Below are 12323 nucleotides of genomic sequence, written 5' to 3'. Positions count from 1 at the left end.
CAATTACAGCGTGCGACACATCTTGGTAACTGCGCTCGTACTGGACGGATTCTAAAACTTTTTGCGGCGTTCGATTAGTGAGGCAATAAATTCCTTTAGTGGAGCCATTCTATGGCTACTTGGAAAAGTGTTGCAGGGCCCCTTTAATAATAAAAATTCAATGGATAGTCTGCGCTTGTCCCCGTCTCTATCGTCATCTTTGTTTCCTTCCGCGCAGTGTACCTAACCTGGAACAAGAAGAGAGCTCAGTGGGTCAGGGAACAAACGAATGTTAAGAACTTCAGAAGTACGGACTACTGGGCGAGTTGGTAACTCATCATCTTGCGCCCTGTTTCGTTGGCCTTCCTTCCTGTTTTTCGTTCTTTTGTGCACCGCAGCATTGAGAACTTCTTAGTCGATATTAAGAACGAGAAATGAGCATGAGCAGGGTATGTAGCGAGAAGGCAAGATAAACGGTGGAGAGTGGATTCCAAGAAAAGACAACCGCACCAGGGGTAGACAGACAGTTGGGAGGGCAGATGAGATTATGAAGTGTGCGGGAATATCGTGGGCCAGAGCAAACACCGAAGCGGGTTAAAATTGCAGAAACGCGAGAGTAACCTCTGCCCTGAAGTGAACCTAGTCAGGCTGATGAATTTTATTACGATGATGACGATGATGCTGATGAAAACTCACGATATCCCCGCAATCTCTGTATAATCTCTGTGATATCTTGTCCACTTTTTATTGCTGCATACACCGCATTGTAATTAGCTCATATTTTTATCTTCTATTTGTGTATACATATATTTTGTTATGTGAATATATCTTTTCGAGTTGCCCGCCTGCAATAATGCCCTCGTGGCGCTGCAGGTACTTGTATTGATGGTATGCGTTTAACGTTGAGGCAGTAAGGTGTTTATTAGAAGATTGCAGCAGCTGAAGCGATCAGCGGTCCAAGCCGAGCAAGCGCGAGCACCAACAACAACCGTCTTCGTCTTCTTCTTTCGCTGGCGTTCTTGTCTGCGCCCTACCATGTTACAAACCACTCCCCCGCGGAAAAGGAGCCATCCTGGCGACCTAAGGAACAGGTACAACTCGTGGGTCATAGTGCGGCTTCAGTCGATCGACGTGAACAGTCTCGCGGCCGCGACGACGGCGGTCCGTAGATGATTGAACAGGCTCAATAATATAGTTTACTGGGGATGTTTGACGGAGGACGCGGTAGGGGCCTTCGTACTTAGGCAGTAGCTTTGTGGAAAGGCCAGGAGCAGAGGAGGGAACGCGAAGCCACACCAACGTTCCAGGCGAATATGACGGAGTAGGCAGGTTTACGTCGTGACGGTCCTTCTGGCGCGCTTGGTCTTCGGCGGTTAAAGAACGCGCGAGTTGTCTGCATTCCTCGGCATAATTTGCGACTTCAGATAAAGTCGTGGATTCTGAAGCGTCCGGGCGGTACAGAAGAATGGTATCCATAAACGAGGAAGGTTCACGGCCGTAAAGAAGGAAGAATGGAGAGAATCCTGTCGTAGACTGAGTGGCGCTATTGTAGGCGTACGTAACAAAGGGTAGTATGCGGTCCCAGTTGGTGTGGTCAGCGGACACGTACATGGACAGCATGTCACCCAGTGTGCGGTTAAAGCGCTCAGTCATTCCGTTGGTTTGGGGATGGTACGCGCTGGTTGTCCGATGCACAACGTTGCATTCACGAAGGAGGGCTTGCACGGCTTCAGAGAGGAACGTACGTCCGCGGTCGCTGAGTAGCTCGCGAGGTGCGCCGTGGCGAAGAACGAGTTTTTGAAGAATGAATAAGCCGACTTCACGTGATGTGGCCTCTGGCAGCGCTGCAGTTTCAGCATAGCGTGTCAGGTGATCAATAGCGACGATTACCCAGCGGTTCCCGTCAGGTGTGTAGGGAAGGGGGCCATACAGGTCTATGCCGATGCGATCAAAGGGCCGGGAGGGACAAGGCAACGGTTGTAGTGGTCCAGTGACTGTGTGCGCTGGGCTCTTCCGGCGTTGACACTTGGAGCACGAGCGTACGTACTGTCGGACAAAGCGGTACATTCCACGCCAGTAGTACCGCAGCCGGAGGCGTGCATACGTTTTTATTACGCCGGCGTGGCCGCACTGGGGATCCGCGTGAAAGGAGGCGCAGATATCGGCCCGTAGCTGGCGAGGAATCACCAGCAGCCATTTGCGGCCCTCAGATAGGTAGTTGCGGCGGTATAGGAGCCCGTCACGTACGGTGAAATGTCGAGCTGTGCGTCGCAGCGAACGAGTGGCGGTAGGTGGTGATGGCCGAGACAGGAACTCCATGATAGAGACTATCCAAGGGTCCTGGCGCTGCTCAGATGGCACGTCAGCGTATGTAAGTGACGCAGAATCGTAGCTGGAAACAGACGCAGTTCCGTATTCATGGGGAAGAGGAGAGCGGGAAAGCGCGTCGGCATCTGAATGTCGGCGGCCTGACCTGTAGACGACACGGATGTCGTAGTCTTGGAGACGTAACGCCCAACGAGCTAGACGACCAGATGGGTCTTTGAGTGACGATAACCAGCAGAGGGCGTGGTGATCAGTCACGACATCAAATGGGCGGCCATATACGTAAGGTCGAAATTTCGTGATTGCCCACACGATGGCTAGACATTCCTTTTCTGTGACCGAATAATTCTCTTCAGCTCTGGTGAGAGTGCGGCTGGCGTAAGAAACGACGTACTCGTCGAAGCCAGATTTGCGTTGAGCAAGAATAGCGCCAAGGCCGACTCCACTGGCATCCGTGTGGATTTCGGTAGGGGCATCTGGATCAAAGTGACGAAGAATCGGTGGTGATGTCAGTAGATGACGCAATTTCGCGAATGCGTCGTCGCAAGCGGAAGACCATGCTGTGACACCTTGGCTGTCAGCAAGTAGGCGTGTTAAAGGAGCCATTATGGAGGCGAAATTACGGACGAATCGCCGAAAATACGAGCATAGGCCTATGAAGCTCCGGAGTTCTTTCAGTGTTGACGGCTTGGGAAACTCGGCGACGGCGCGGAGCTTCGCGGGGTCGGGTAAAACACCGTCCTTGCTGACAACATGCCCCAAGATGGTGAGCTTCCGGGCGGCAAAATGGCACTTTTTCAAATTCAGTTGGAGCCCAGCATGTGTGAGGCATTCTAGGACACTTGCGAGGCGCAGAATATGGGTATCGAAGTCCTTTGAAAAAACGACGACGTCGTCCAGATAGCAAAGGCACGTCTGCCACTTGAGACCTCGAAGTGTGTTGTCCATAAGACGCTCGAAAGTGGCAGGGGCGTTGCAAAGGCCGAACGGCATCACGTTAAACTCGTACAAGCCGTCGGGAGTCACGAACGCAGTTTTGGGGCGATCAGCTTCATCCATAGGTACCTGCCAGTAACCCGATCGAAGATCCAGTGATGAAAAGAACTCTGCCCCTTGCAAACAGTCGAGAGCGTCGTCGATTCTAGGGAGCGGATAAACATCTTTGCGCGTGATCTTGTTAAGGCGCCTATAATCAACACAGAATCGGATGCTACCGTCCTTCTTTTAACGAGCACCACAGGGGAGGCCCAAGGGCTGTGGGACGGCTGTATGACGCCACGATTAAGCATATCGGTCACCTGGTCGTCAATAACTCGGCGTTCAGCGTGAGAGACCCGGTATGGACGCTGGCGCAGGGGTGCATGGGTGCCGGTGTCAATATGATGAACGATTTCAGATGTTCGGCCCAACGTGGGTTGCTTGTAGTCGAAAGACGTCCGAAAGCGGTCGAGGAGCTTCAAAAGTTGGGTCCGTTGAGCAACAGGAAGTTCCGAATCAATTGATGGAAGGAAGACGTCCAGGGAGGATGCGTCGGACGTGGTAACGGAATTGACACTGTCGACCTGGAGGCTTGTCGTGCGATCGGGCATTTGACTAGCGCAAACAAAATCAATGTCCTCAAGTCGGCCTATACATTCTCCGCGAAATAATGTGGCGGGGACCGAAAGCAGGTTCGTCACATAAATGGTTGCGCAAGAGTCGACGATCGTGAGAAGAGCAAAGGGAAGAATGAAGTTCTTGCGAGAGGCAAAGTCTGCTGATGGCGTGAACATGGCGCTAGAGAAGGGAGCATAGTCGCAGGAGATCGGCACAAGAACAGACGACAAAGGTGGGATGTCCGTGTCCGCGGCGACGAGGACACGAGAAAAAGAAGACTTGCAAGAATCGACTTCGGCGATCGATGATAATTCTAGCTCGGCATGGGCACAGTCAACAACGGCATGATGTGTGGAAAGGAAGTCCCAGCCTAATATGACGTCGTGCGAGCACTGCGAAAAGACAACGAATTCGACCACATAGAAAACGTCCTGAATGAGTAGCCGAGCCGTGCACGTCATAGAAGGCTTTACGTGATCCGCGGTTGCCGTGCGCAGGGAGACGCCAGAAAGCGGAATCGTAATTTTTTTTAACTTGCGGCACATTGCTTCACTCAATACAGATACAGCAGCTCCAGTATCGACTAATGCTTGCACGGCAACACCATCAACGTACACAGAAATTTCGTTGGCAGGTAGAGAACGAGGCCTTGTAGAGTTCGACAGCGGCGCAGTTCTTGCCTCCGGAACTGCGATGGTCAGTTTTCCGTTTGGGCGGGTGGTGGTCGACGAACCATAGGTGAAAGCGAACGTCGCCGCGGGGAGGGCGATCGACGTGGGTTGAAGGCGCGGCGGTTCGATGAAGAGGTGTCTGAAGTAGCGTGTAGAGGCATTGACTGTGGTGGTTCTGGGCGGACGTAGCTGTAGCTGTCATCGATGGTACCTGGACGAGGGACGCGCCGGCGACAGAACCGTTCAACATGGCCGGGTAGACAACAGTAGTAGCAGATTGGCCGGTTATCCGATGTGCGCCAAGGGTTATTGGAAGGCGTTGCAGGACGGCGATAAAGAGGAACGTGCGGGCCTGCCGGCGCCCGCGTTGCGTAAAATGCGTTTGTTTGGGGAGCAGTGTCCGCGATGGGTGGCAGCGCATGTGGCTGCCTTCTCGCGACGTCAGCGTAGGTGAGGGGCGCGGATACAGGCGGTGGCTGGTACGTGGGCGGTAGTGCCTCGGAGACTTGCTCTTCGATGGTTTGTCGCAGCGATGAAGTGAGCCCATGAGTATTGCCTGGGAGAAAGGGCGCAAGAGACAATTGGCGAGCCACTTCCTCTCGGATAAACTGCTGAATCTGCTGTGTCAGGACCGCCGGGTCCGCAGATATTGCGCCAACGGTCACTGCTGACGTGCTGGTCAAGTCCGAACTAGGACGTCGCGTGGAAATGCGCTGCTTTCGCAACTCATCGTAGCTCTGGCAGTGCTGAATGACGTCTGCGACTGTTTCAGGGTTTTTCGCCACAAGCATGTGGAACGCATCGTCCTCAATGCCCTTCAATACGTGCTTGACTTTATCGGCTTCGGACATGACAGGGTTGAAGCGGCGGCAGAGGCCTACGACGTCCTCAATATACGAAGTGAAGCACTCGCCAGCCAGTTGAGCGCGATCACGCAAGCGCTGTTCTGCGCGGAGCTTGCGCACGGTTGGTCGGCCGAATACGTCCGCGAAGGTCGTTTTGAAAGAGGCCCAGTTGGAAATCTCAGCCTCGTGGTTGTTCAACCAGAGTTCCGCTACTCCTCTCAGGTAGAAGTGGACACGGCCAAGTTTGTCGTTGTCATCCCACCTGTTGTTGACACTCACTCGTTCATAAGAAGAGAGCCAGTCCTCGACGTCTTGCTCATCAGTACCGCTGAAAATGACGGGGTCCCGCTCTCTTGGAACACCGGGACAGCGGGCAGCTTGGGGTGTGGTAGCATCGTTCGGCATTGTTGAAGGGGAAAGTAGAGTCCGGCTGCGGAGTTCCAGGATGGAGAACAGAACCAGCACCTCCACCACTTGATGGTATGCGTTTAACGTTGAGGCAGTAAGGTGTTTATTAGAAGATTGCAGCAGCTGAAGTGATCAGCGGTCCAAGCCGAGCAAGCGCGAGCACCAACAACAACCGTCTTCGTCTTCTTCTTTCGCTGGCGTTCTTGTCTGCGCCCTACCATGTTACAGTATAAATAAATAAAAAAATAATAAGTGGTCCTATATTATATGACATTTACATGCTCCACACCATTCCAGCACACCAGCCCTCCGTTCGACAATTTTTTACCACTTCGATTCTCTAACGTCACCGGAATATCCGTCTTGTTTGGTTTGATGTGATCTCTTGTTGATTACTTCACTAGACATTTGTGCCAAGTATATTTAGTAATCACCGAAGTAAACAATATCATTTATCGATCAAACCGTTACGCACCTGCATCTTTCCAGTGTGTTTGACCAGCCATATAAATAGCGTCTTGCGTGAGTAGAAATTTTGTTTCTGCTTTTTTGAAAGTGCGTGTCCAAAATGCAGAATAATGAACAAAAGAATCGCGTAGATTCCGATTAATGGCTAGGCCAGTGAAGGGTTCATTGTCGATTGATCAAAACAAGCAGTTGGTCATTCCTGGGAGAGAACATTGCCCATTGCCTCTCTGGACATCATCGGGCTCGCTCTGCCTTTCGCGTCCGCAGTGGACGTAGGTGCCACCTAGCCAATCGCCTGCTTACGTCCGCTGTTCGAAGGCGTGCTTTCCGAACAACTCGCTTTCCGAGGATGACGTAGTTATTAACGCGATAGCGTTAAAGAGCTCGTATTGCAGAAATTCCGCCGTCGGCGTCGGCGCCGGCACCATTGGTTGTGAGCGAAAAATCATCTTGTCCGTGACCGAAAAATCGAAAAAGCTGCAAATAAAGTAAATAATAAAAATGTTGGGTCCGAGTGAGAATCGAACCCAGGCCGTCTGCGTGGCAAGCAGGTGTTCTACCACATAGCCACGCCTCTGCTTGGACCTGCGCTGAAAGTAACTTTGATGTTTCCCAAAAATACGCGTCCTGTATACAGGTGTCACAGTACGAGATGTAATATGGCAGTAATATTGCGTGGTACAAGCGTACATTGCCATCGGGCGTCACACCACGTCAATATCATAACGACTTGGTGGTTTAAAGACAGCCACCCATTACAAAAGGCACACAAATTACGGTGCGTATTACCTTAAGACCACGTAGTGGGTGCATCGCAGCTTCGAAAAAGGTTCTCGCGCATAATTGCTCCTGGTTTAAAGCATGCTACCCATTACATAAGGCACACACCTTATTGCGCGCATTCTGTTAAACACTCGTAGTGTTCAAAGTGCGCACTAGGGGCAGGATATTGCTGTTGCGTTCAACTCTTAAAGGCGAAGCTTAAGCGTCCCCCAATTTTTGTTCCGTTTTTCTGCCACGGCTTTCTGGCAACAATGAGGTTACGCAATGAGTCACGCAATTCTCTCGCCTTACACAATAGAGCGGGAAATGTTCGCGCACCATACCGTCAATGGAGCCAAGTAGAGAAGGGAACATGCTAGCTTGCGTCATATTCAAAAGCTTCCGGGCTGAATCTGGCTCTAGGGCAGAGTTCTGCTGCCTCTGAAAATAGCTTTGATGAAAACCTAAGCAATAAAAATTACGCCAAAAATTAAATTGAGTTTCCATTTCATCTTCTAACCAAATGACAACAAGATGATAAAAATACCCGGAATGGTGCCGTTTCTCTGCTACGAATTCGTCACCAAGCAAGAGGCAGATTCAACCAAAAGAAGCACTGATAGTCATAGCAATGAATGAATGAATGAATGAATGAATGAATGAATGAATGAATGAAAAAGTTATCATATATACGTGTGCGGTAGCCCAACCGTAGGTTGCGTGCGCCCAACTGACACGGGCAGACCACTCAACTAAGCACTAACTTAAGCCTTAAATATGCTTCGTCGCATTTGCTTCTCTGATGACGCACGTGTACTTTGACTGTTGGGAATCATTGTTGCACTTTGGTTAAAAAGGTGGACCCAGGACCATAATGCGTTACGATGGCAAAACTGTAGCCTATATTATCCAACCCTAGTCGATATTATCCGCCATTTAGCCAACACAAGCCAATATTTGTAATCATTTAGGAAACAGTAGCCGCATTTAGCGAACTTTAAACAAGCAGTATATCCTTGCTGTACAGATCTCTGTAGAACTCTTCCGCTATCTCAACTCTTCTATCCATATTGCTTGTGACCTTGCCTTCCTTGTCCCTTAATGCATACATCTGATTTCTGCCTATGCACAGTTTTGTCTTCATAGCTTTGAGGCTTCTTCCGTTGTCTAGAGCATGCTCAATTCTCTCCATATTATACTTTCTTATGTCGGCTACTTTACGCCTATTTATTAACTTCGAAAGCTCCGCCAGCTCTATTTTGTCTGTTGCATTTGAGGCTTTCATAGCTTGACGTTTCTTAATGACGTTTTTCGTCTCTTGGGATAGCTTACCAGTGTCCTGTCTAACGACTGTACCCCCGACTTCAACTGCACACTCCTTGATGATACTAGTCAGATTATCATTTATTGCGTCAACGCTAAGGTCGGTTTCCTCGGTTAAAGTCGCGTACCTATTCTGAAGTGAAACTCTGAATTCCTGAACTTTCCCTCTCAGAGCTAGTTCATTAATCGGCTTCTTGCGTATCAGTTTCTGCCGTTCCTTCCTCACGTCAAGTTGAATTCTAGATCTTACCATTCTATGGTCAATGCATCGGATCTTGTTAACTACTTCCACATCCTGTACAATGCCCGGGTGGCCGCACATTATGAAGTCTATTTCATTTTTAGTTTCGCCATTAGGACTCCTCCACGTCCATATACGAGTAGCCCGTTTTCTGTAGAAGGTATTCAAGATGCGTAAATTATTGCGTTCTGCAAACTCTACTAGTAACTCCCCTCTGGAGTTTCTAGAGCCGATGCCATATTCCCCAACTGCATGATCTCCAGCCTGCTTCTTGCCTACCTTTGCATTAAAGTCGCCCATCAGTACAGTATACTGTGTCTTTACCTTACTCATTGCTGATTCTACGTCTTCGTAGAAGCGTTCAACCATTTGATCATCATGGCTGGATGTAGGCGCGTAGGCCTGTAGCACCTTCATCATGTACCTCTTATTAAACCTAATTACGATACATATCACCCTCTCATTAATGCTATAGTATTCCTCTATATTGCCAGCTATATCTTTATGAATAAGGAACCCCACTCCTAGTTCTCTTCTGTCAGCTAACCCACGATAGCATAGGACGTGTCTGTTCTTCAGCATTGTATAAGCCTCCTGTGGCCTCCTAACCTCACTGAGCCCTATTACATCCCATTTAACACCCTCTAATTCCTCGAATAGTATAGCTAGACTCGCCTCACTAGATAAAGTTCTAGCGTTATACGTAGTCAAATTCAGATTCCAATGGCGGCCTGTCCGTACCCAGAGATTCTTAGCACCCTCATTCAGGATGATACCGTAAGAAGGAGTAATAGCGCAGAGGAATCTGACATCCCACCAGTATTGACACGAGAAGTAAAGAAAGCCCTAAAGGGAATGCAAAGAGGCAAAGCAGCTGGTGAGGATCAGGTAACATCAGACCTGTTGAAAGACGGTGGAGAGATTATGTTAGAGAAACTGACCACCCTGTATACGAAGTGCCTCTCGACGGGGAGGATACCAGAATCTTGGAAGAATGCCAACATCATCTTGATCCATAAGAAAGGGGACGTCAAGGACCTGAAAAATTACAGGCCCATAAGCTTACTGTCCGTTGTCTACAAGCTATTTACAAAAGTAATTGCTAACAGAATTAATACGACATTAGAGTTCAATCAACCAAGGATTCTCAACAATAGACCATATTCATACTATCAATCAGGTGATAGAGAAATGCGCGGAATACAACCAACCCCTATACATAGCCTTCATAGATTACGAGAAGGCATTTGATTCGGTGGAGACATCAGCAGTCATGCAGGCACTGCGAAATCAAGGCATCGGCGAAGCCTATATAAACACAATGGAAGAAATCTACAGCGGATCCACAGCCACTGTAGTCCTCCATAAAGAAAGCCACAGAATCCCAATAAAGAAGGGCGTACGGCAGGGAGACACGATCTCTCCAATGTTATTCACCGCGTGTTTACAGGCCCTAGATTGGGAAGAGTTAGGGATAAGAGTTAATGGAGAGTATCTCAGTAACCTACGATTCGCTGATGACATTGCATTGATTAGTAACGAGGGAGACGAATTGCAGCTCATGATTACTGAACTGGATATGGAAAGTAGAAGAGTAGGTCTGAAAATTAATATGCATAAAACTAAAGTAATGTGGAACAATCTTGGCAGAGAACAGCGCTTTGCGATATGTGGCGAGACACTGGAAGTTGTAAAGGAGTACGTCTACTTAGGACAGGTAGTAACCGCGGAGCCGAACCATGAGAGTGAAATAACTAGAAGAATAAGGATGGGTTGGGGCTCATTCGGCAAGTATTATCAAATCATGAATGGAAGGTATATAACAGCTGCATCTTACCGGTACTTACCTACCGAGCAGAAACCTGGAGACTAACAAAGAGGGTTCAACTTAAATTGAGGACGACGCAGCGAGCGATGGAAAGGAAAATGATAGGTGTAACCTTAAGAGACAGGAAGAGAGCAGAGTGGTTCAGGGAACAAACGGGGGTTAAGGACATCATAGTTGAAATCAAGAAGAAACGGATATGGGCCGGGCACGTAGCACGTCGGCAGGATAACCGGTGGTCATTAAGGGTAACTGACTGGATTCCAAGAGATGGAAAACGCGTGAGGGGGAGACAGAAAATTAGGTGGGTAGATGAGATTAAGAAGTTTGCAGGTATTACGTGGCAGCAGAAAGCACAGGACCGGGTTGATTGGCGGAACATGGGAGATGCCTTTGCCCTGCAGTGGGCATAGACAGGCTGATGATGATGATATTCTTGCACCAGCATATTTCTCAATAGCGTAAGAAGCCATTTCTGCAACCTAAACTATGAAAACCTCTTTGTATATGCGTCAAATTTACGCAACAGTATTTCAAGGCCACCGATATTTTATTGCGACAAAAATGATGACATAATTTTACGTTTTGTAGTATATAATCCTGACTAACTTGTAATTAAACATCTATATTCCTGAACATTCAAGTTCTGCTTTTTGATGAATAGGATCAAATCTCCGGCTATCAACAAGTACTGCAGAATGGGCAAGTTTGTGCATTATGATATCGTATGGGTATAGCGCAGCTCAGTTTGAGCATAAAGAAAAGAGGCTTCAGCCTCTTTTCTTTATGCTCAAACTGAGCATATAAAGAGCAGATAAAGAGCTAGCCTTCCTATCGGGGGCTAGATAAACACGGTCCCACTGGCTAACTGCTTTGAGTGTCCTATCAAGCCTTGCTTTTTTTGCTGTGTCTCTCTTCGTATTGGTTTTTTGTTGATACGTGCTATTTATTTTCGTGGCGTATGAGCAATAAACTTCAGTTGTTAGTCAGCGCCTGTGTCTGTGCCTTTTCTTGTGTCTGTTCGTACTCGTCTGTACGCGCTGTTTTCGCCTCGGAAGAAGGAAACACTGGCAATAGGATGAGCGCTAAACTTCCAACTTTTGTTTATTGCATGACCCTACAGCACATTATATGGCTCACCTCACAGCACACGTGACGCCGCTACCTGACCAGCAAACCAAACATGTAGCGCAGCACATGTGACCAGAGAACGCAGCGTTTGGCACATGAGATTGCAAAAAATAAAAATAAAAATGGGGCAGCTACACACTAGTAGTGCGATTACTAAGGAAGCGGCGGAACCGATGGCGTTGTCCTCCTCATTTCCCTCCTCCTCACTCTCTCTTCTCTTTCCCACCCCTCGCTATACTATACTCTACAAGACGGCTCCACTAACATGAAGCCTAGGGAGGTGCGAAGCACCGGTGTTTCTCATAGGGACACTTCATTAGCAGCTGTGGCGAGAGGTTGGGCGAGGAGGCAAAGCAAGTTAGAGTACAGCTGTCTCGAGTGGGTTGGCAAGGAGGAAAAGTTAGGCAATGTGCACATCTGTGGTGAGAGAGGGCGAGGAGGAGTCGGAAAAGCTAGTCCGAGCGCGGCTGCGCCAGGGGGCTGGACAAGGCGGAGTCAGCACAGCTGGCAAGGCGTTTCTAGGCAACGCATCGTGATGTCATCGCTTGGCGAAGTATTTCTGCGCACACCGAACGGCCAAACCTCTGGCTTGGATAGCTTCGCTATTAAAAGAAATGGCGTTAGCCTTCCAGTCGTCTTAGGTGAATGCATAAGGGACCCTCCTTAGGTTACTAGTAACCGAGGTTTTCGCCTTTACATTCATGGAAAGGTCGTGATGGTGTGTGCCGCCTCCAAGTGATTGGGTCTGC

This window comes from Rhipicephalus sanguineus, chromosome 9 (genome assembly GCF_013339695.2).
Source record: "Rhipicephalus sanguineus isolate Rsan-2018 chromosome 9, BIME_Rsan_1.4, whole genome shotgun sequence".
NCBI classification, from domain to species: Eukaryota; Metazoa; Arthropoda; class Arachnida; order Ixodida; family Ixodidae; genus Rhipicephalus; species Rhipicephalus sanguineus.
The sequence above is the reverse complement of the archived record's forward strand: the minus strand, read 5'-3'. Positions refer to the sequence as shown.